The sequence below is a fragment of the Orcinus orca genome, chromosome 5 (genome assembly GCF_937001465.1).
Source record: "Orcinus orca chromosome 5, mOrcOrc1.1, whole genome shotgun sequence".
NCBI classification, from domain to species: domain Eukaryota; kingdom Metazoa; phylum Chordata; class Mammalia; order Artiodactyla; family Delphinidae; genus Orcinus; species Orcinus orca.
In genome coordinates, this window is record NC_064563.1 from 55,621,274 (window position 1) to 55,644,623 (window position 23,350).

Sequence of the window (23,350 nt, forward strand, 5' to 3'; positions counted from 1 at the left end):
TATTTAGAGATTTGGAGAATGAAAGGGTCTGAGTAAATCAATTGTGGATGAGGTGAAAGATGCTTATCAGTGTGGTAGTGATTCACCACTTACTACTATCAATAAATCAAGTTCAAGTTCTTTTGGGGGGGCAGTTTTTACATAAAATTTTTTTCCAGCTTTATTGAGGTATAATTGCCAGTTTAAAAATGTGTATATTTAAGGTGTACAACTTGATGATGTGATATACATATACATTGTGAAAGAATCACCACAGTCAATTTAATTGACATATCCATCATCTTGAATAGTTACTAGTTTCTTTTTCTGGTGAGAGCATTTAAGATCTACCGTCTTAACAAATTTCAAGTATTCAATACAGAATTATTAACTATAGTCACATTGTTGTACATGAGATCTCCAGAAGAAATTCATCACGCATAACTGAAACTTTGTACCCTCTGACCAACCTTTCCCCATCTCCCTCTCCCCTCAGCCCCTAGTAACCACCATTTACACTCTCTGCTTCTGTGAGTTTGATGAGTATTTTATATTCCACATATAAGCAAGATCATACTGTATTTGTCTTTCTGTGTCTGGCTTATTTCACTTAACATTGTGTCCCCCAGGTTCATCCATGTTGCTACAAGTGGCAGGATTTCCTTCTTTTATCTGGCTGAATAATATTCCATTGTATGGAATGTAGGCCACATTTTTTTATCCACTCATCTGTTCATGGACACTTAGGTTGTTTCCACATTTTGGCTATTATGAATAATGTTGTAATGAACATGAAAGTGCAGATATTTTTTCAAGATACTGATTTCATTTATTTGGATATATACCCAGTAGTGGGCTTGCTGCATCCTGTGGTAGTTCTATTTTTAATTTTTTGAGGAACCTCCATACTGTTTTCTATAATGGATGTATCAATTTATATTCCCACCAACAGTGCAAGTGTTTTTTTTTCCATATGCTCGCCAACTCCTGTTATATTTTATCTTTCTGATAATAACCATTCTAACAGGTTTGAGGTGATATCTCATTGTGGTTTTGATTTGCATTTCTCTGGTTATTAGTGAAGTTGAGCACCTTTTCATGTATCTTTTGGTCATATGTATGTCCTCTTTTGAGAAATGTCTATTATGGTCCTTCATTTTTTAAAAAATTGGAGTGTAGTTGCTGTACAATATTATATAAGTTACAGGTATACAGTATAGTGATTCACAATTTTTAAAGGTTATACTCCATGTATACTTATTATAAAATATTGACAATATCCCCCATGTTGTACAATATATCCTTGTAGCTTATTTTATATCTAATAGTTTGTTCATCTTTTAAATTGGGTTGTTTGGGGTTTTTTTTGCTATTGAGTTTTATGAGTTCCTAATATATTATGGATATTAACCCCTTATCAGATATATGGTTTATAAATATTTCCTTCTGTTCTGTAAGTTTGCTTTTCATTCTGTTGATGCTTTCCTTTGCTGTGCGAAGCTTTTTAGCTTGATGAAATTCCATTTATCTATTTTTGTTTCTGTTGCTTGTGTTTTTGGTGTCATATCCAAAAAATTGTTGCCCTGACCAATGTCAAACTTTTTTTCCCTGTTTTCTTCTATGAGTTTTATGGTTTCATGTCTTACTTTTAAGTCTTTAATCCATTTTAAGTTGATTTGTTTATGTTGTGTAAGATAAAGGTCTAATTTCATTCTTTTGCATGTAGATATCCAGTTTTTCCAGCACTGTTTATTGAAGAGACTATCCTTTCCCCATTGTGTGTTCTTGCCACGCTTGTCAACAATCAGTTGACTATAGGTTTATTTCTGAGTTCTCTATTCTATTGCTCTTCACGTGTGTTTTTCTGCCAGAACCATAATCTTTCAGTTACTGTAGCTTTGCAATATATTTTGAAATGGCTCCAACTTTGTTTTCTTGCTCAAGATGCTTTGGCTATTTGGGGTCTTTTATGGTTCCGTGTGAATTTTAGGATTGTTATTTTCAATTTCTGTAGAGAATGAGATTGGTGTTTTGATAGGGATTGCATTGACTCTGTGGATCACTTTGGGTAATGGACAATTTTAACAATATTACTTCTTCCAATCCAGTAACAGAGGATGTCTTTCCACTTATCTGTGTCTCTTTTAATTCCCTTCATCAATGTTGTATCAAGTTCAAATTCTTTAATCTAGATTTTAAGATCCTCTGTGGTTTGGTCTTTGATGCCTCTCTAACTTGATTTCCTACTATTTTCTAATTGGCTGTCCATGCTTTGGCTGAACTGAACTGCCCCCTGAATACATTTTCTCAATTCAATGCTTTTTCTTATGCTAGAGGAACGCCTCTATGAGGAAGCCTTTCTCTACCCTCTTCCACATCTTACTGTTTATCTAAGTCCACACCTTCCTATCTATTCTTCATGCTCCATCCCTCTGCCTCCATGAAATGCGAATTTATCCTCAGCAAGAAGCCATCTCCCTTTTTTTTGAAAATTTATTGCACCTAATTTGAATCTCTTTCAAGCTTGAGTGACAATTTCCTTTTTATGTCCTCATCCATAATGGACCATAGGCACATAAAGACAGGGACCATATCCTAACCATTTTTGTATCCCTTATAGTCTGTGTCTTGCATAAAAACTCAAGAAATATTTGGTCAATGAATACATACTCTAAGGATTTTAAATTGGGGAGTTTGGATATTTTTGGCCATTATCTTAAACTCTCAATTGTTTCATTTCATTTTCTAAAACTCCTAAAACCGATTCTCATCTTCTGGTGTCTTTTTCCCATCAGTTCCTTCCCACCTAGGCTCCTTGGAGCTAACTCTGACCATTTCTTTCTTTCTTTTTTTTTTTTTTAAATTTTTTTTTACGGTACGCGGGCCTCTCACTGTTGTGGCCTCTCCCGTTGCGTTGCGGAGCACAGGCTCCGGACGCGCAGGCCCAGCGGCCATGGCTCACGGGCCCAGCCGCTCCGCAGCTTGTGGGATCTTCCCGGACTGGGGCACGAACCCGTGTCCCCTGCATCGGCAGGCGGACTCTCAACCACTGCGCCACCAGGGAAGCCCATGACCATTTCTTCTTATCACCTCCATATCTAGTCAGTTTCTATATCTTGTTAATTTTTCATTTATTGGGATCTGTCTTTGATGTTTTCCAACGGTCTGCTTAATGAACCTCTTGACTATAGTCTTTCACTTTCTAGTCTCCCTTCCTACCACCCCACAAAGCCAGTCTTACTCCTCTAATGAGTAATGGTAATAATAGCTAATATTTATTGAGCACTTGAGAAGCACTAGGCGTGGCATTTACATACTGTGTCTCATTCTATTTTCCTATGAGATAGTGTTATGGATTGAATGTTTATGTCCCCTCAAAATTCATATGTCCTATCCCCAATGTGACTTTATTTGGAGATAGAGCCTTTAAAGAGGTAATTAAGGTTAAATGAAATCTTAAGGGTGGGACTTTGATCTGGTAGCATTAGTGTCTGTATAAGAAGAGGCATTAGAGAGCTTGCTTGCTGTCCCTCCATGCCCACACACCGAGGAAAGGTGATGTGGAGATGCAGTGAGAACATGGCCATCTGCAAGCCAGATAAAGAGCCCTCCTCGGAAACTGACTATACTAGCAACTTGATCTTGGACTTCTAACCTCCAGAACTGTTAGAAAACTGTTGTTTAAGCCACCTAGTCTACGTTTATAATGGCAACCTGAGCAGATGAACATACGTAGATTACAGTATTAATCTATTTTCCTCATTTATGAATGAGGATAATGAGGCTTAGAGTAGCTAAATGACTTACAGCTTGTAGATTGTACAGTTAGGATTTTAATCCATCTCTCCCCAATTCCAAATCCCTGTTCTTAACCACTACGCTGTATTTTTCATGCTTTCATATTTTTCAATGGTGTGCTACAAAATGGGCTTTCGGGGTGGGGGGAAAGAAAGGCTGATTTATAGTGCTTGGCAATTTCTGAGGTGCAAATACTCCCATATTTCAACTACCAATGGTTTAGCAACTAGTTCTGAATATTTTATTAATTGGCTCTTGCAAGCCAACACACACTGCCTCTGGCACACCATTGGTTGCTCCCTTGCTCAAAAACCTCTTGAGGGGAAAAAAAACCCTATAAAAAGTAAAACTCCCTGAAGACAGGAACAATGCTTCTCTTTTTAATGAGTGCAGTACGTTTCCCATAAGCATTTGTTGAATATTAGCTACTTAAAAGATTTCATGTTTATTATTTCAACCAGCTAATGGTCCGTGGGGTAGGTATTATTATTATTATCATTTTAAAGATTAGACAAATGAGGTTTAGTAGAGTAAGTACCTCGACATCTTTCCATTCTTATCCTGGGGCAAGGATTTTGTCTCCCCTGTGGTTTCAACAAAAGCAGAGTTTTAGGTAAGAGCACTTAAATACTAGATGGTTGATGGCTTGCATCATCCTGAGAATTCTGGCTCCCAAGTCTGTGAAATGACAGCCATTCCTGTTAAAATGGTTAAATCTGTTTTACCTTGATGATCTAAATGTGTGTGTGTGTGTGTGTGCACACGTACTCATACCGAGAGCAAAATAATAGTGGTTTTCTTAAATCCACCTGGAAATATTAAATCTAGAAACAGAGCAAGAGATGTTTTTCTTGGCTCTACTCGAAGGGTTAAAAACATACTCTTCAGTATCCCAAAGGAGCCAGATCCAGGGGGGCCATCTCCTTTTAAGGAGAAAATAAAAGATACTGTTAATTGGAACAACACTTAAGGCTACTCCAGGGATTTGCCCGCATTCTCTCACCCAACCTGAGAAAGATTTCTGTGCCAGACATGGGGAGTCTGGAGTGAAGACATTCACACCTGATTAATTTATAGACCTGCATTAAAGTATGTATCTTAGGGACCCAGAACCAGGTCTAGAAGAGGAAGTGCTGGGCCTCAAAAATGAACTCCAAGAGGAACAGCTCAGCTCAAAGGGCTGTATGCAGTGAGTGGGAAGTCTGATGCAGGAGGTAACTACTACATGTGTATTATATTTGAAAATACCATTGAACTCTCTTGAATCTACCTAATAAATGGAAGTTTACTAAAAGGCTCAAGGATAAAGCTGGGAAAGACATAGTAGTGATGTCTCAAATCCAGTCATAATGTCTTCTTTTTTTTTTTAACATGGATTTTTTTTTCTTTAGTTAATTAATTTTTGGCTGTGTTGGGTCTTTGTTGCTGTGCGTGGGCTTTCTCTAGCTGTGGCGAGCAGGGGCTACTCTTCGTTGCGGTGCGTGGGCTTCTCATTGCAGTGGCTTCTCTTGTTGCGGAGCTTGGGCTCTAGGCGCACAGGCTTGAGTAGTTGTGGCACGTGGCTCAGTAGTTGTGGCTCGCAGGCTCTAGAGCGCAGGCTCAGTAGCTGTGACACACCGGCTTGGTTGCTCCGCGGCATGTGGGATCTTCCCGGACTAGGGCTCGAACCCGTGTCCCCTCCCTGCATTGGCAGGCGGATTCTTAACCACTGTGCCTACCAGGGAAGTCCCCATAATGTCTTCTTAATATCTTTGTGTGAAGTAGAAAAAGGTACCCTTTCCCCAAGACAGTTGACTGACATTTTGTCTGGAAATTTTCACAGTGCATGGACGTATGTATGATAAACAGGATATGAATGTCACCCCCTAGAGTAGTATGGTGCATAATCTATACACCCACACATTGTGGTAATAAAGGGATTATCCAAAGTGTATAAAAACATGATGGTGTGGAGGACAAGGAATCGATCAGTGAGGGATACAAATTTAGTCAAATGAAGAAAGGATTCTTATCTAGAATCTATAGTAAGATGTAATATTTATATAATCTTCTTCATATTCTGAGTGGCATGAAAAAGTTAAAATCTAATTAACCTTTAATGTACTGATCTGAAGGTTATTCTATCAATTTTAAATGGATCAGGGTGAAGCAGGGAGGGCAGATGCCTGGCCCAGGCTGTTGAGTGGGTGGCACAGGTACAATTTAAATGGAACTTTCTCCAGTTCTCTGTTGGAAGGATGAGTTTTTTTCTTTTTTCCCTAGCCATCTAGGTTAAAATTTAAATTTTAAAGCAAAGCTTTAATACAAGTGGAAAGTGGCAAAGACTATACATACAAATAGATTTGAAGAAGATTTAGATAAATACATAGATGACAGACCCATAATGGTAACCAAGGGAGATAAGGATGCCTGAGGAGCATCCCTAACTATTGCACAGGGTATCACCAAGAATGGCTCCTAAGGGGGCCACTGTCAGAGTTGGTAAACTGGGTCGGGGTGGGGCGGATACCTGTTTCCTATCCCATGGGTCACCCTAAATTTCTTATTAATGTTTGCCCACTGCCTTCCTTCTTTCCTTCCTTCCTTCTTTTCATTATCCATTTTAAAATCTCCTACAGACAGAGGCTGTTACAGCAAAAGAACAGAACTGGGGCTGTATTTCCAACTGCCTCAGAACCACAGAATGTTCAATGGAAAAGCTCTTTTCCTATCTGTTTCTTGGAACATCTATGATAATCCTTGCTCCTGCAGTTGGGGTCTCCGTATTGGATGGTAAAAGTAGAAAGGGAAGGCCTACTGAAATCCCAGTTTCAATTTCAGCTTCCGGAATTTTCTTCCTTCATTAATTGATTACTTTATTGAGTCATTCTTTCACCAGAAGTAGCAAATAGTTTTGTGTGCAAAATATTTGACTAGGGTCCATAAAGATGAACAAATCATGGTTCCCAGTCTAAAAGTGTTAATACTGATAATAATGATGATGATGACAGGCTAATAAAAATAACAACCACAGCATGTCAGACACTAAACTAATTCATTACATATGGATATTAATCCTACTCACAATGATTATGTGAAATGGTTATTATTATCTCCTTTTTGTAGATCCAGAAACTGGAGCATAGAGAGGGGATGTGACTTTTCTCATTACAAAGCTAGTGAGGAAAGGGATACAACATAAAAACTATGAAAGAAGGAAGAAAGTAAGGAGGACTGAAAGAGAGGAGCACATTCTGAACTGGAAGCTCACAACGAAAGAGATGGGCTCTGGCTTCAAAATGATATCTCAGCTGGGTCTTGAAGAATGGGCAGAGAATGGTAGGTAGAAAATGAATATTCCAGGTGGAGAAAATGTGTCATAGGTATTTGTTGCTTTTGGTTGCCGGGCCTCTATTATTTGTTCTTCTGGCACTAACGCTCTGACTTACTTTTTTTTTTTTTTTTTGCGGTACGCGGGCCTCTCACTGCTGTGGCCTCTCCCGTTGCGGAGCACAGGCTCCGGACGCGCAGGCTCAGCGGCCATGGCTCACGGGCCCAGCTGCTCCGCGGCATGTGGGATCTTCCCGGACCGGGGCACGAACCTGTGTCCCCTGCATCGGCAGGTGGACACTCAACCACTGCGCCACCAGGGAAGCCCATGCTCTGACTTACTTTTGAAGAATTCTCTTCTCCCATTGAATAGTGTTTGTAAAATGATCAAGGTGCTCTGATTGCCTCCAGCCAAAGCCAGTTCCATTCGATGCTCTCTGGAGTTGGAATGTGAGTAGAGCGGCAAAAACTCAAAAATCTGGGGCTCACTTATTCACTTTGTCTGTGCCTCGAAGAGATTGTCCAACAGCTCCCACTACTGAGCAACCCCCTGAACAACTCTGGTTCCTGTCCTTTCTGTGCTTTGCTCTTCAGAGTCTGTGAACTTCCACACATCCTTCCAGCCCATCCCCTTGCGCCCAAGGTAGCCAAAGTCAGTTTCTGTGGCTTGCAACAAAGAACTCAAAGTGGCAAGAATAAAGGCATGTGTGGGGTACATTGCAGAGTGCCGGACCATCCAGATTGTCAGCAGTGCAGAATGCATGAAAGAGCGTAGTGAGAGCTACACCTGGAAAGGGAATTCGGAGCCTGGTTGTATGAGGTTGAATGCCAGGTTGAGAAGACTGAACTTCACCTGGTGAAAAATGGAGAACTATTGGAGCATCTAAGCTGGGGCAATACGATTGTATCTCTCCTTCAAGAGTAATGTGATGACAGTGTGCTTATTCAAATTGTCGAATGTGGATAATGGAGGCAGGGTGATTAGGTAGGAAACTCTTGCAGTGGTCCAGGTGGGGGGTCATGAAGGCCTGGAGTCATGATGTAGAGGTGGCAATGCAAAGGTGTGCATGTAAGAAAGAGCTTCTTGTTCTTCTAGACAAGAACCCAGATGAGAGAATGCGGATTTGTAACCGAGTCAGTGGGGAGCACATCCTATAGGCATATAGAGCTGATGAATGCTGTTGCGTTGTACCTTAAGCATCCCAGAGAAGGAGGTTGGGCTCGTAAAGAGGGATGCAGAAACTCAGTCTGGAGAGTAAGTCAGTTGGATTTGGACCAAATGAATATCTTGAGTTGTTATGTTGAAGCTTTGACCAGTCCCTTGACAAATAATTTTTGATTGAGGCAGCAGACAAGAAAAGTTCCCATTTGGAAGATTTGGTATTTCTGTGGTTTCTTCTGTAAAAAAATTAAAATAAAATCCCCATTTTTTTTTAGTGTTTCATAAAAAGTTGCAAAAGTGAAAGCATTATTGAGCAATAAAAGGTACGTTTGTGTGTATTCATAAGAAGTGGGCTAGAGGCCAAGTCCCATAAATGTGTTCGACTTGAACCACAGTACTGAACAATTACAAGAACACTGGAGGTTCCTGTTTCACTCAGAGGATATAATAGAGGCAGCCTTTGCAGCCCTTTCAGGCTAATCAACTTTTGAAGACCGAATTGGGTAGCCTGCCCCTTTAAGTGTTGAAAGTAAGCAAAATTGTGATATTAGCAAATATCGCCTTGGAGCCCAATTCTCTCTATTTTCCTCCCTGGCTTAGAAAATACCTGTGTCTCCATGCATCCCCTTGTGTTTCCAGCCAGTACCATTGGCTCTGAGCCTATCTCAGTTGGCAACATCCGATGCTTATCAGGTTTGGAGACACCACTTTCAAGTGACATTTTGTTGCGCAGGCACTACAGCAAGTGGTTTTCCATTGTGAAAACTAGACCCTTGATATCCATAGATATAAGATTTCCTTATAGAAAGCAAGGAATGGTACCCTGTTCAACTGGCTGCGATACTACTTTCCCTGTTCTCAAGGCCCAGTGAGGAAGGAGGAGGGACATTTTTGGGGAAGTAGGTTGGGAAACCTTATCCTTCCCCATGAAATAACAGAGGCAACTGTTCATTTCATATGAGAGCAGGGCTAGCTCTGCCTTCCACAGTAGGTATTACCTGAAACATGCAATGGCCTTGGAGACCAAAGATTTTGCCGTATAGTCACTTGACTCCTTCTTAGTCCCTATCACTTAGGAACTTTATGGCCAAACAGGACTGAAGGCCCTCTTCAAGGCAGAAACTCTCAGGAAGAAAATGCCTCAATATTAAACCTTCCTCCCTTTTGTATAAGTCAAGGATGGTTGAATCTGTTTTTTTATGGCTTCTGCAACAATTTTTCATAAATTTGGTGGCTTAAAAACAACACAAACTTACGATTGTTCAGAACTAAGCGAAAAGCAAGGAGTCAGCAGGGCTGCATGTCTTTCTGGAGGCGCTGGAGAATTTTTCTTGCCTTTTCTAGCCTCTACAGGCATCCCACATTGCTTGGTTTGTGTCTCCTTCCATCTCCTAAGCCAGCAATGGCTAGCAGAGTCTTTCTCACATAGCATCACTCTGACACTAAGTCTTCTGCTTCCTGCTTCCACTTTCAAGGACCTTTGTGATTATGTTGGGTCCACATAGATAATCCAGGAAAAATCTCCCTCTTTTAAGGTCAGCTGATTAGCAACCTTAATTCCATCGGCAACTTTAATTCCCCCTTGCCATGTAGCATAACATATTCACTTGGTTATCTTTGGGAGTAATATCATTCTGCCTATCCCAGTAAGGAAGTATTTTAAAATCTTCCCCCTTCTCTTCTGTGTTCTGGTTACTCTTAAAAGTTTTTAAAGTTCTTAAAATGCATTCGAACTAGTTCACAGGCTTCAGAAGTAGCACAGCAAAAAATTTTTTTCCAATGACTTCAGGGTGGAAGGCCCTGTGCTAGGAGCTATTGGAGGTCCAAAGGAGAGTATGTGGGATTAGACTGCCTTTAAGGAATTTTTACACCCTCCTTGAGTGGATGAGGTAGACACACACAGAGAACAGCAGAACAGGATTTGAGAACTGCCGATGACTGGTTTAGCCAATTGGCTGAACCGTGGGGCCACCGGAGTTCAGAAGAGGGAGCGTCACTCTGAATCCCATTGGCAGAATGTTTCCCCTCCTGACCTACAGTCGCTCCTTCCAATGGAAAATTTCAATAAGACTTCACGGGAGCAAGTTTTCTTTACTGTTTTTTATTACAGCAAGTATCCTCCAGCACAGGGGGGAGAGATGGGGAGAAGAAGGAAAGAACAAATGCTAAGTATCTGCACAAAGTGACCCCAGACAGCTATAACTTACATGATCCTCTCCGTATACTACATAATGCTGGAGAGATTTCTTCCCTTTCCTCCTAAAGCAGCCAGTTCCTTCAGACTGATAACAAGAGTTGGCAGAAATCTGAAAGAGTGCAGCTCACTTGCACAGCTGCTGCGGTAAATGAGGAGAGAGAGAATCATTTCATGAAGAAATAGGAGGAAAAGTTGGAGGATTTACTAGAAACCTGTAAATGTGACCACTAGAAAGTAAACAGCTATAAATAATTTCCACCAGAAATATTTGGGCTCTTTTCAGCTGCCCTCATCTTTGAGTCTTGATATAGTTGGTGAGGAGATCATTGAAGAGGGGATGGTAAGTGTCTTTGGGGATAGCCCGTGTAACCACTTTAAAATTGGGGGTTTTTAGGACTTGCTCCTGTCCCTCCTTTATTTGTAGAACAGTATACCTGGTAATGCAGGAAATGTGCTGAGATGACAGCTGATCTTGACTGATATGGTGATGGGAGCACCTTGCCCCCAGACCTGCCTTCCTTGGCCAGTCTCCTGCAGCAACACCTTCTCCAGAATAACAGGATGCAGGAATGCCTTTTCTCCTCCTGACGCAGCAGCTCCTTCCTTAATCTACCCAAAGGTACATCCTCTATAACTGAAAATATGGAAGCATGCAGACATTTCATCCCTCCTAAGGAACACCAAATGAATGTACACACATGGCTTTACTTCAACATTAAAAACATTTCGTGGTGTGGCATTGTAATATGTGAAAATGGAATGATTTCTGAAAAGGAATTCCTCTTCATCCAGAGTGCTTCAGTTTGAGAATTTTTCATTCCAAGTAAATAACCCTGCTAAAGGATGAAAAAGCAGCTTTGGAGACTTGACCTCCAATGATGTTGAGAAGAGTCAATAGAATAAAGCAAGCAGAAGAGGTAATCTCGTAGGTGGCTCCCTTTCCTTTCCACTGTGACCACATAGCCTCATAAAGAACATTAAAGGCTGAAGGGCTGCCCCCTGATTAATACCTGTGGTCCAGAGGGAGAGCCTCATTTTAAGTCTGTTTAAGTCCTTGGCTTCCTTTGAATCTTTCCTGACTTCTTCCTATGATAGCTTCCTGGTGATGCTTGAAGCCAAAAACATATTTCCTTCATTATTCAGAGTGTAAACTGTATTTAGGAAGTCGGGTGCATTACCTAAACCATGGCTGTATATGTGATGATTTCCTCTTCTATAACTAGTATTACTGAGCTAAGGTTTGGCCGTTCGCTGCTTGTTCCAGTGTTAGCTGGAAAGGAAAGGTTACTTAATTCAGGAGGCTGGCAACCTGGGGAGAAGGCAGACTTGTGTCCAGGAACCAACTCCGAAGATTCTGCTTGCCCATGAAAGTTTTTAAAGGCGGATCGTTTGGGGAGGGGGTCAGAGTCTTCATTATCTTCCACTGTGTGCAGACTTTCTTCTGATTGATTGGTGGTGAGGTAACAGGGTGGTGTTCCAGGAATCTTGTGCTCAGCCTGAAGTTGCCATCCTCTACTTGGGTGGGACACTGAAAGGATTTGAACCCGGGGTGGGGAGGGTGGAGGGTACAGGTCCTGTTCCATTTCACTAGCAATACTGCCCATTATAGAACTGTCAGTCAGAGACAAATTAAAGTATGATGCGCTTTTGTCATAGAAAAGTAGGCCTATAATCACAGACCTGCCCAGAGGGGAGGACATTTAAAGGTAACCATTCTCTCTTTTAAAGACCGTATTCCTTCCACATCCTGGACAGACCCAGCCTCTACTTGAGTATTTCCTGCAATGGAAATCTCACAACCTCATGTCTAGACTAGGGGCCAGCAACCTTTTTCTGTAAAGGGCCAGATAGTAAATATTTTAGGCTTTGCAGGCCCTAGGGTTTTTTCTTTTTTTCTTTTTTTTTGGCTGCACCGCGAGGCTTGTGGGATCTTAGTTCCTTGACCAGGGATGGAACCTGTGCCCTTGGAAGTGAAAGCATGGAGTCCTAAGCACCGGACCACCAGGGAATTCCTCGTCCTTGGGTTTTGTTGCAACTATTCAACTCTGCCTTTGCCTGTGAAAGCAGCTATGGACAATATGTAAACAAATGGGTGTGGATGTGTTACAATAAAACTTTATTTATAAAAACAGATGGTGGCCTAAATTTGGCCCAAAGACATAATTTGCCTACCCCCAGAGGGAGCATTCTTTTGTGGGACAGCCCTAGGTGTTAGAAAGTTCTACCTTGAGGCAAAATCTATCTCCCTTTAAATTAGTCACAACTCTTTATCTCCTTTACCATGCATTACTCTGTTTAAAAAAAATTTGATTGATTTGCCATAACTCTGCCTTCTGTGTTTAAGTTATTTATAACATATAACTTCTCCAACCTGAATCCTTTTGTTCTAAAGACAGTATGGTTTATTGATTTTTTTCATTCGTCTATTTATCAATCACTTATTGAATAGGGGTGGGGGATATAGAAATTAAACAAACAAACAAAAAACTTTGTCCACTAGGAGTTAACAGTCTTGTGGCAGAAGATAACAAGCAAATGGCCAAAAAAACAATGGTAGAGATATTCACTGGGGTCTATGGGAGCACATCAGAGTAGCACCCACCCAGATAGAGAGTCGGGACGATGGGGAGGCTTCCTCAAGGAAGTTGTGCTTTGAGCTGAGTTTTAAGCAGTCAGGTAGAAATTAGTGCATTCTGGGAGTCATATGTGCAAAGGTCTGCAATTGAGAGTGACTGCAGCTCTGTGTTTCAGAAACCATAGGTCATTTCCTATGACTGGAGTGCAGTGGATTGAGTGAGTGTCAGGTTGGGGATGAAGGTGGCAATGTAGGCAAGCGAGGGACCTTGTCTGTTGTCTTAAAGGGACTCAACCCAGGGAAATGTAATCCTGCTACTGTTGCTGAAAGTATTTTAGCAAAGAGTTCTCTGAATTGGTAAAACAAACTTTTTTATAAGCAGGACATCCTGACCTTAAGTGCCTAGCCTATGCTCTGAAAATATTGTAAATTTGAATAACTGTGACAGAACCTTACATTCATATATAGCATATATATTTATAGCATAATTTGTTGGATTTTTAGTTTGGTTCTGGAATGTTGAAAACAGACATCTACTGGCCCTGTCTAAAAACAAGTTGCAGGGAGTTACCTGGAACTTATCAGAAGACTCCAAACTAGGTGTTGGATGCTTGCAGGTTCTCTGGTTCCATGCCGTGCCAAACTATGTTGGGGTGTATGCAACACAGACACACAAGCTTTCCTGACACATTCTCTGACATCCCTGGAACCTCCTTATTACAGATTATACTTTTGACTTCTGTGGAATGGTGCCTTAGGTCTTTGCACCTGTTCCCTTTCTCTTCCAAGGAATCTTTTTCCTTTCACTTTACAACTGTGCAGTAAACTTGCACTAGTCTTGCAGTGCTCTGAATGGTTCCTCAGCTCTCCTGTCTTCCTTGTTCATTCCCTGACTTGCCGCTGGGTTCCCAAGGCTCCCTGTGCACACACTGGAAAAGAATTCAAGGCACTGCACCATTATTGTTTTACTTGTTTCTTCTCAACTAGACTCTCAAAAGCAGAGACCTCTTATTTCATTTTGTGTTTCCACAAGAAGCACTTAACTTGGCACACAATAACAGTTGCTGAACCAATGTTTATTAAGTGAATAAATGAATGAATGAATAAAAGAACCAAGGATAGTTACTATATGTCCTCAGCCAGAGTCTTGATTAACCCTAGCTAATGCTTTGGTTATTTGGGTATTACTATCAATACAGAGTGTGCAGGGAAGGGAGGACCACAGACAGCTAGCTCCTTTGGTGTAGAGCTGTGCTGTCCAGCACCATAGCTGCTAAGACACTCATGGCTATTGGGCACTTGCAGTGTGGCTAGTCTGAAGTGAGATGGGCTGTCAGTGGAAAATACATACTGGATGTCAAAGACTTAGTATGAACAAAAAAAGTAAAATATCCTAATACTTTAAAAATACTGTTAACATTTTAGAATTATAATATTTTGGACAGATTAGGTTAAATAAAATATATTATTAAAATGATTTTTACCTTTTTTTAGTTTTTTTAATGCAACTATAAGAAAGTTGAAAATTACATGTGGTTCATGTTGTGACTTATATTGTTATTGGACAGAAATGGTATAAAGAGCAACTCCTCAGAGAAATGGTTGCTGCACCCTTCCGTCTTGGCAGTTTTTCAAGATGGTCTTGCCTTCAGATACTAGGTGCTGTTACCAGACCATATCTTTTCATTTTATCTTCAGAATATATATACAACCCCTCTGCAGCCCTGAGAAGGCAGGAACCATGTGCTTAACTAGTCCCTGCAGTACAGCTGCATAGCTGAGGACACTGTGGTTTGAAATCTTGACTGACCCTCTTGAAAACTTCTCATGCCCTGGTGCAAACATTTATTCCCAATTCCAAGTAGGCCTTAGTCAGCCGGCGATTCTCAGTAAGCCTGGTCTGATTATTTCCTAAGACCCATGAAATCAAGGGAGACAGTGATGTGAAAGAGCACGGGACCCAATTTAGTTGCTGTCTTTGTGATTGTTAGTAACAAAATCTTATCTTTGTTCATGAGAATGGAGAAGAACAGAAGCAGAGTCCCAAATTATTTGTATTGGAATTTGCCTGTGTCATGTGATTTGGGGAAGGGGCAGCAAAGGAAAGTGGATTGCCCCTACTTAATTAATTTTAACTTAATTAATTTTAATTTTACTTAATTTTGCTGAGGCCAGAACTAACGCTGCATTCTATTTATTTATTTATTTTTGGCTGCGTTGGGTCTGTTGCTGTGCGTGGGCTTTTCTCTAGTTGCGGCGAGCAGAGGCTACTGTTAGTTGCGTTGCGTGGGCTTCTCATTGTGGTGTCTTCTCTTGTGCAGAGCATAGGCTCTAGGCGCATGGGCTTCAGTGGTTGTGGCATGTGGGCTCAGTAGTTGTGACTCATGGGCTTTAGAGTGCAGGCTCAGTAGTTGTGGCTTACGGGCCTAGCTGCTCTGTGGCCTGTGGGATCCTCCCGGACCAGGGTTGGAACCCATGTCCCCTGCATTGGCAGGCGAATTCTTAACCACTGCGCCACCAGGGATGTCCCCCCTGAATTCTCTTGACACACATTTTTTCTATGCCTCTGTTCTTTCCTCTATCAAGTATGTCCTTTGTGCTGTCTCCATTTGGAAATGTCCTACTTATTCCTCAAAATCCAACTTATCTCTGTTAAACCTGACTGCTTGGGTCTCCTGATACAGAATTTTATTTGTACCCAAATTCCACCACTTAACAAACAGTGCTTGTAATTTATCTACTTCTCTCCCCACTAGACATATGCTCTTTGTGGGGAGGGACTATCTCTTTATCATTTTTGTATATCCCATACCTGTTGCCCTCTCACACTGTCTAGTGCATAGTAGAGTAAATGTTTGTGGAATAAATGAATGGATGAATGAATGAGTGAACTTATTAACTACAGAAGAGTAGTGATTGGTAAAAGAAGTGGGTGCCAAGACTTTTTTTCAAATACTGCTTGCCAAATTTACATGCAAATGAAGAGCAGAGTGTACATTTCATTTACATTTATATAATGACCACAATTAGAATAACAAACAAGAGGCTGTTTATATATCCAACTGGAATTCCTAAGGCTTCATATCCATCATAAAGCACTGTGTAGAAATGCTTTCATGAGCTCCTAGAAAAGCCACATGTGACATAATATACCCCAAGCTTTGCAGCCTCCCAGGGGAAAATCCCCACAGATCCCAACTGTCACCTGTGTACAAAGCCACCTAGGTGAAGTTGGAGTATGATATATGTAATAGGGATAGGGGTGCAATTCCATAAGTTTAGGTCAGCTGGGGCATGCTACCAATTTCTAATGCTCCATAGATTTTCTATGCTATAAAAGGCTAGGCAATCTAGCTGGATCAAGAGTGAAAAAAGTAATCAACACAGAGAAGAAAAATGAATGTTTCCTTTTTAATTTAGAAATTACTGCATTTTTATGTCCTGCATTTACCCAACTGGGGGATTTGAGTAACATCTGAAAAATTGTAATCCATGTCTTTATTTTTTTCATTTTTTTTGCATTGGCGCAGCTATAGTTTTCCAGATGGTCACACATATAACACGATAATACAGGTAGGTGTGCACTGTGATGGCCCTACTATAGGCCATAATACTTAATAGCCAGGCTAGAGCCCAGACGCACTGATTCTAAAACTTTTGCATTTGTTTCTTTGCATATGAGCTTCAGCATCTTCACACTGTATTTCATGAATTTCTAGAAAAATAGAGAATTTGGTTGCTATAGAGGTTCTTATCAATTTTACAGAAGTGTCTATAATACAAAGGAAAACAGACTGAGCTGAAAAAAAGTCCCTCCTGAGGAGTAAAGGCCATTCTGTTGTAGGAGAGTTTTATAGGGAAGGGAGGGTAGACATTTCCGCCAGGCTTACTGACATATAAACTACATAGGGCCAGAAAGCATTAAAAGAAGAATGTCATTTTAAAACAATTCGGGGGCTTCCCTGGTGGCGCAGTCGTTGAGAGTCCGCCTGCCGATGCAGGGGACAGGGGTTCGTGCCCCGGTCTGAGAAGATCCCACATGCCGCGGAGCGGCTGGGCCCGTGAGCCATGGCCGCTGAGCCTGCGCGTCCGGAGCCTGTGCTCCGCAACGGGAGAGGCCACAGCAGTGAGAGGCCTGAGTACCGCAAAAAAACAAAAACAAAAAACCAAAAAAAACCAAACAATTCGGGAAGAGCCTTGCTTTGTGCCATTTCTTATGAAACAGTCTGGGACCCTGGAACAAGATATCAGAATTTAATATCCCAGCTAGTTTATGAAAAGCACTGAGTAGCAGGCTTTTTGCTTTAACCTTTAAGAATTTCCAGAAGCTCATTGTCCAGACCATCTCACCCTCCTAGGTTAATGAGGTAGCTAACAGGCCACAGTAGAAAACAGCTGCCCAATCAAGTTATGACAAGCAAAAAAAAAAAAAAGAGGCCTGAAGTTACACAGGCTTTTATTGTCTTTCAAAGAATGTAAGAATGTACAGTGGCATCATCATTCTGTTTCTCCTTGTGATGGATTGCAAAATGAATCAGAAAAGGCACAACACGAATCTGCTCTCAGGACAATGCTTGTAATCAAAATAGGAAATGGTACAAATGTAAGCCATTCTCCTTGCAGTTTAAAGATTATAAATCCCTATTCACCTGTTATGATCCGGAGCCTACTTGTGATTTTTATAGTTCTTTATACGCACAGAATTTTGAAACCGCAATGTAAAGGGGCTACAGCTGTTCTTTTTCCGATTTGGATGTTTAATCTGCGCTTGGCGCGTGGCACCCTGGTCTCCGCTGCCTCTGCCCATCTGCAGCCTGAGCCTGCTGCTGACGCCTCGCACAGTTTAGCCCACCAGTCTCTTCCCCTCCCAGGGATTAAAACACAGCACTGACTCCTCCAAGGGGCTCTGAAAAAATTTAGGAGCACTTGTCAAAGGTTTTGTTCTTTCTCAGAGAATTGAACCATCCTCATGTTCGTTATTTAGTTTAAAATGGAAGTGGGAGGTACAGTAGGTTTGGACCCAGAAGACTTGGATTTTTATCTTCAGTGTGCCTCTTTTTAGGAGTTTGACCTTCTTTCTCTGAGACTTTGTTTTCTCATCCAGCAAGTAACTGCACTACCTATTGCATGGGGCTGTGTTGAAGATCAAAGGAGCTAACCAGCTTTTATTTGAAAATTTAATATTTGTTAAAGTGGTGTTCTGAGACCCGTTTCGACATGTATGGAGGGGAGAGTTCCCCACAGCAACAAACAGTGCTCCAGACGCCAGCTGGGTGTCCTCCAATTTAACTGAATTCTGACACTATGTACCTGGAGATGGAATCAGACTCCACAGGTGAAGCGTTCGGTCCTATGAGACTGCCCCCTACCCACCATATCTTCAGATGCCAGTCACAAGCCCGAGACTGATACCTTTACTTCTGACCAACTGGTTATGAATCAGAGTTTCTCAAGATTCCCTCCTTGGGTTTGATTAATTTGCTAGGGTGGCTTACAGAATTTACTAGGTTATGGGTTTATTATCAAAGGCTGTAACTCAGGAGGAGCCAGAAGGAAGAGATGCTTAGGGCAAGGTATGGGGAAAGGGTGTGGAGCTTCCATGCTCTCTCCAGGCTCACTACTCTCCCTGACCTTCACGTGTACATCAACCCCATAGCTCTTCTAATAACATCCATGTTGGGTTTTTCTGGTAGTTTCATTACATAGGCATGATTGATATAATCATTGGCCATTGAGTCAGCCTCCAGTCCCTTCCCCCTCCCAGAAAGTCAGGGGGTGGTGCTAAAAGTTCCAACCCTCTAATCACATAGTCGGTTCCATTGGCAACCAGCCCCCATCCTTTGGTGCTTTCCCTAAGTCACCTCATTAATATACCAAGAGACACTTCTATCACTCTCCACACTTAGGAAATTCCAAGCGTTTTGGGAGCTGTTAGACAGGAAATGTGGATGCAGACCAAATATATATTTCTTATGACTCACAATATCACAAATGTAAAATGTTGTTAGTATTGATATTGGCAGTGCTGCGGTGGAAAAGCCACATGGGAGATAATAGTCATAGTGATTTGTGACCGTGTAGATTTCTTAAATACACTGAATACTTTGAGCTAGATTTTTCTTGTTTATAAAAGACTCTTAGCAGTGAATGAAGTCCCTTGGGAGACCCAGTTCTTCTAGTGCACTTGGGTGCCGTTGGGTGTAAGAAAAGATATTTCCTTAGCTGTGTCCTAGGGGACGACAGAGGTGATACACTCTCCAAGGTGCTCAGCTTATACCCTGGAAGAATCTTTGTTGGATATTTTGTTGTCACATACATTTTTCATTGTTTTTTCAAATTGAAGTTCTCCAGGGATGACCAAGATAAATATTCACATCCCCCAAATATTTACAGGTACAGTGTATGAAGTGTTATGCTTATTATCTCAACACTTCTCCATTTGAAGTGCTTTCTATTCATCACTGTAGTCGTATCTTGAAAAAGACATCGAGGCTTTCCTATTAATACAAATTTATCAAAAGGATCCTTTTCCTACGCTTTGAGGAGCCCATTTCCCTCTGAAGTGACCGTCCTTTCAAAGTTATTGTATTTTTTGTCTACTGTGACTCTTTGTCAAGGCAGGTACCTTGTTGGCAAGTAATTCAAGTTTTTGACTGTGCTATGATGTCACAATTCCTGTTTTCTAGTCACTTTGTCTCTCCCTTGCAGTTGTGCCTTCTGCATAACCCATGGGGTCTTTCCACTCCAGCAGAACTTCTCATTCCCATGGTTACTGCTGACCAACAGTCCAATACTCTTAACTGTGGGCATCTTTGAGTTGGATATCCTGACACTTCCACATTTGGGGCAGTGAAAGGCCCACGTACCTCAAAAAAAAAAAAAATCCCATTTTTATGTAATATCATTTTAACAGAAATGTTCATTTTATGGAGGGAAAATGATAAAAATTTGAATGATTTTTAGGAGCCCCTTATACCCTTTTTATTGCATTTTGATGTGGCTTAATTCATTAACAAAGGGGGATGAGTTGGAACTGTGGCATGTTTTTATCTCCTATCATTATTCAACAAAAGGGAATATTTTTTCAATAAAAATTTTAGAGCAAATTTCCAATTTTCCTTTTCTGAAAAATACATTTTTAAAAACGGAGTAACCTTGGACTCAGTTCAAAATTGGAATTTTACAGGCACTCTTTCAACTTATTTGTTCCTGGAGCAGTACCAGGGAGGTAAGATCTACTATTAGTATTTCTGTTTCTATTTCACAGATTAGGTGAGTGATAGAGAAACAATGTGGGTTGTCTTTGGTCACAGCATAGCTGCTTCATCTGTAGGAACTAGGCTAAAAACCAGTTGTGTTGAATTCTAAACTCAGTTGCTAAACATCCCCCTTCTCTTTCATCACCCTTATTTTTCTTCTCTATATAAGATTTTTGGAGAATTCACTCTCCTAGACAATTTTTTTTTTTTTTTTTTTTTTTTTTGCGGTACGTAGGCCTCTCACTGCTGTGGCCTCTCCCGTTGCGGAGCACAGGCTCCGGACGCGCAGGCTCAGTGGCCATGGCTCACGGGCCCAGCCGCTCCGCGGCATGTGGGATCTTCCCGGACCGGGGCACGAACCCGTGTCCCCTGCATCGGCAGGCGGACTCTCAACCACTGCGCCACCAGGAAGCCCCGAGAAAGTTTGAAATATGTCAGGAATTAGTGAAATGTGACACAGAGACGTGAAGTGAGCAAATGCTTTAGAAAAATGGCGCTGATAGACTTGCTTGACACAAGGTTGCCACAAGCCTTCAAGTACAATGTCAAGTCCCAACTCTGGAGTAAAGCTGCCTGGGTTTGAATTGGAGCTTTGATACTTTCTAGCTCTAAGGAAGTACTTCGCCTCCTGCTCCTCAGGTTACTTATCTGTAAAAGGAGATAATAACATTTCCTGTCTTAGCACTGTAGTGAGGACTAGAGGGCAATGCCTAGCTTATTGTGAGCTGTCAATAAAGGCATTATTGCTTCAGTGTTTAAAAATCATTTCATATTTCATTATCTTATTTGCTCCTTACTGAGGCCTCATTAGGTAGGGAAAAAAATTATTATCCCTCATTACAACACAGCTAGGACTGAAACCCAGGTCATCAAAATCAAAGCGCGTTTTGCTTTCCATGTCATGATTACCACCATCGTCAGCTAACTTGAACTGAGCAGTACCTGTGAGAGGTACTCTTCTTAGGGCTTTACATTTAATAGCTGTACTACACCAACTTCCCCTTCTGGTTTTAGGGAATTGCCTGACATAGCTATTCATATCTGTAAACCTACTGAACAAGGCTTAGAGAAAGACTGGTTTGTTATCAATATCAGGGATTTAGTCTTCCCATTTCTCAATGAATATTTACCTTTGTACTTCCCCAAACACTTATTTAAAAAGAAAGTTAAATTCTTGACTATTAATGCATACTAGTTCTGCACATTGCCTTTGATCAATAAAGGATCACAACAAAAGAGCATATCCAGTATTTAATTTTCAAGTTCCCATACCATTTATTAAATAATGTACATAGAGAGTAATTTTAATCTCTATTTCATGGAGCCTGAGTGTTTCTGGCTTCTTTTTATTGAGGCACAAGCAGGATATGCTTACATTTATAACTTTTGTTATGCTCTTTGGGTCTGTTTTCTGATTTTCCCTCCCTTTGATGACTTGTCAAAGATAGGTGCCTGCCCCAGGTGTGTCATTACATTCTATTACATCTTGACAATCTGCTGCTTGTCAAGGCTGCACGGTAGTCCTTTGTATCCATGTCCCGAGAGCCCAGGGAACTGCTGAGTGGATCAGGCAACTTGTGAAATATCTGATTGAACTTGGACTCCATCACCCCATCTCAGTGAATCAAGCCACTATAAATCAAAGCTTTGCTCTGCCAGTGGTCTCTGAACTTTCAATACATTTTGTTTTAAAGGACTTTGGTCTGTGATCGTCTCATATTTTATAGGGTAATATCCTGTGAGTACAGGGAAAGAATGAAACAAAACAATCAGGAGAAAGTTATGAGGAACACAAGCAAGGGAGATAGGGACAACTCACATGTGGTATCAGTTAATTAATTAATTAATTTTTGGTTGTGTTGGGTCTTCGTTGCTGTGCACAGGCTTTCTTTAGTTGCGGCGAGCGGGGGCTACTCTTCGTTGCCGCGCCGGACTTCTCATTGCGGTGGCTTCTCTTGTTGCGGAGCACGGGTTCTAGGCGCGTGGGCTTCAGTAGTTGCAGCACGTGGGCTCAGTAGTTGTGGCTTGCAGGCTCTAGAGCGCAGGCTCGGTAGTTGTGGCGCCCGGGCTTGGTTGTTCCGCTGCATGTGGGATCTTCCCAGACCAGGGATCAAATCCGTGTCCCCTGCATTGGCAGGTGGATTCTTAACCACTGTGCCACCAGGGAAGTTCCAGTTTTGTTACTTTTATGGTTATGGTTATGGTTAACACCATAATTGGTGCTCTGTGTTATAGTTACTTCAGTGACCTTCTGGACTGTGTATCCCATGGATGTTTGGTGGAGGTAGTCATAAAAATTTTCATGCCACCTAGAGTTCTGCAAATAAAATGTTTCCACTGGCTTCTGTCTATGCAACAGCAATTATCTGAGATGCAAGTTTTCAGAATATATAATTTTTTTCCTGTAAACAGGCAAAGAAAAGCTGATATGAATTGGTCTTTCTCTGCAGAGTGATACTAAATAATAATATTTTAAAGTTTTTTCTTATTATCAAGGAACATATACTTATTGTATATTAGGGAAAAGATAATAAAATCACCCAGAACTGTCTCCACTAAAGATAACCATTTTTAATATCTTATTGTATGTCCTTCCAGTCTTTTATATGCATATATTTTATAACCTAGTTATAATTGTGCTTATATAGTTTTATATCTTACTTTTTTCTTTTAACATGATAAATTTTTTACATTGTGATTAGGTTAAGCATTGGATAGACTGTCATTAATCATTTAGTCTATTACCTATGTTGGAAAATTTTGGTTGAGTTCATTTTATTTTTCTATTTAAAATAACCCTGTGATGAATATAAACTTTTATAACATGTATTTGATTATTCCTCTAGTATAGTCTCCTGAAAGAAATTTTGGGGCAAAGGCTATAAACATCTTTAGCGCTCACGATACACACTGACAAATTGCTTTCTAGAGAGGTTTTAAAATTTATCCAATTTTCTGTTCCATCAGAAGCAAATAGAAACAAACATACTATCAATAGTGTGTAGATACCAAGGTAAACCTGGTTCTCTTCAGAGAAGTCACTTGGAAAGCTCTTCTTATTTCAGTGCAGT